Below are 2739 nucleotides of genomic sequence, written 5' to 3' on the forward strand. Positions count from 1 at the left end.
TGACTTACGCAAATAACACCTTCTACTTTAGTAGTGACAAAACACGAGAGACTGACACACCCTCACACACACACAAAAGAGAAAAACACATGATCAATTATTACAAACTATTAATTATTCCTGAAATGAGTGGTCACTGATATGGGTCGTTAAACAGCAGCCACTATAATGTGACATAAATCACACAATTGAATGATCGCAACTGAGATGTGCATTACATGTATCATGCATTAGCCAGATATTATAAATCATATATTGGGGAATTTGAATCGGTCACTAATTAAAATTGTATACATGCATTTTTGGTGTCAGAAATTAATTTGAATGAATTATTCCAAATCATAAATAAACATGACAATCATATCTCCTGTGTTCAGGGTTTATCCACCAGCAGAATGTATTTTTAATAAGGTTTAATTTAATTAAGGTTTAAATCAATATCAGTAAAATTGAAACTGATACTATGAACACATTCTTTAAACACATAAGATGTTATTGTATGATTATTAAAGATGAATTTGCCTTCAGGTGTAATTAAATGTCAAACTCTAATTAAAGTCCGGCTGTGCTGCACTTTCATGGATAAAAGACACGCTTTATACAGCGAGAACCGAGGAAACACTGTGTGTGTGTGTGTGTGTGTGTGTGTGTGTGTGTGTGTGTGTGTGTGTGTGTGTGTGTGTGTGTGTGTGTGTGTGTGTGTGTGTGTGTGTGTGTGTGTGTGTGTGTGTGTCTGAAGCGTTGTGATCAAAACACACTCACTCTCTCACATACACACACAAACACACACACACACACACACACACACACACACACACACTGAAAGCATGTTGTGAGAGAACCGTGGGCTCATCTATGTGTGTGTGTGTGTGTGTGTGTGTGTGTGTGTCTGAAGCGTTGTGATCAAAACCTGAGTGTGTCAAGCGCTCGCTGCTGGAGCGCTGAGAATCAAACACACCAGAACGCTTCATCTGGAGAGATTCCCGAGCATCAGAGAGCGTGTGTGTGTGTGTGTGTGTGTGTGTGTGTGTAATAATCAGGGTAGAGTAATTGCTATAATTCACCCTCATGCTGAGAAAACTCCTCTGTTCTGAATTCACCCTCTGTGTTAGAGACATAAACAAACACACCACTCTCATCAGCGCGCACAACACACACACACACACACACACACGACTGGGGAAACAGACACACCACTGCACTCCGTCTAAAAGTCAACCAGTTTTACTTCCGAATCGTGACGTATTTCAGCGTGAATCAGGATATAAGTTTCAGGAATCGATTGGTTGGTGAGAAAAACGAGAGATCGATGACGTCAAGTTAAAACATTGAGATGAAACATCACAAAAACAAACCTTTTCTTACACACACACACTTCTATTCACACACTGCATTCTGCTGCTGAAGATGAAACACAGCGTTACAGATAGTTGTGGTAAGATTTCCAGCATTGGCAGAGTTACTCATTAGCATAAAAGCATGCAAATATATAATTCATGTTTTCAAAAATAATTAAATATTATTTGTGTACTCTTAAATATTATATGTATGTCTGCCATCATGCATTTATATCGTATCACATATATGCACATATATATACACCATTTCGGACACACTTGACTGAATATGTTTCTCATAATTGTAAATTCTTTAGATCTAAAGGCTTTCGCTGAAACTCTTGAACAGCAGATCTGCAGAAAAACATAAACTGTGTTACTGTAACGCTTTCATCAAACACTATTGGTGACAGTCTCCCATCTCAACTCTACACTGATTTTAATTCGGTTGCATAATGCAGGAATAAATGACCGTCTAGACCGACTGCGTTACATTAAAGACATTAGGCAGACAGTCTCAGTCCAAGAAGACAGATTGAGAGATCAACACACATTTAAGACAATAGTGCAACACCAAACCTCAAAATGCACATATGTGACCCTGGATCACGTCACCAGTCTCGAGTCGCACGGGGATATCTGTGGCAATAGCCAACAATACACTGTATGGGTCAAAATTATCCATTTTTCTTTTATGCCAAAAATCATTAGGATATTAAGATCATGTTCTATGGAGATATTTTGTACATTTCCTACCGTAAATATATAGAACATGTATTTGTGTGAGTGAATGAAGCACAATCGTGAACATAAATGAACAACTTTAAAGGAGATTTTCTCAATGTTTCGATTTTTTTGCACCCTCAGATTCCAGATGTTCAACAGTTGTATCTCAGCCAAATATTGTCCTATCATAACAAACCACACATCAATGGAAAGCTTATTTATTCAGCTTTCAGATTAAGCATACATTAAAATTTCAAAAAATTGCCCCTTGTGACTGGTTGTGTGGTCCAGGGTCACCAGTACTGACTGTTCTCAGACAGGTTTCCCAAAGGCTGATGTTTAGAAAGCGTTGAAGGAAATCTGCTTAGGAATGACCTCTGCATGAATGATACACTGGGAAAAGAAGTATTTTCACCAACAAGAACAACAGAACCGCTGAGAAAGCAAAACGAGAAGGATACATAAATAATACCTATTTATTTAGCGCTATAAATATGACCACAAAACACTGGAGGATAAACGAAGCTCAGGGGTCAATGTCAATGTATTTATCTATTTATGAGTTATGAGTTCATTTTACACAGTGTTTCTTTACCTCGTGCAGAATCCACAGATATACCGCGTTTCAACAAACAAGTGACATATGAGATCATTTTCTGCTCTTCATCCGCTTGCT

Source organism: Leuciscus leuciscus, assembly GCF_965113295.1.
Source record: "Leuciscus leuciscus genome assembly, contig: HAP1_SCAFFOLD_670, whole genome shotgun sequence".
NCBI lineage: Eukaryota > Metazoa > Chordata > Actinopteri > Cypriniformes > Leuciscidae > Leuciscus > Leuciscus leuciscus.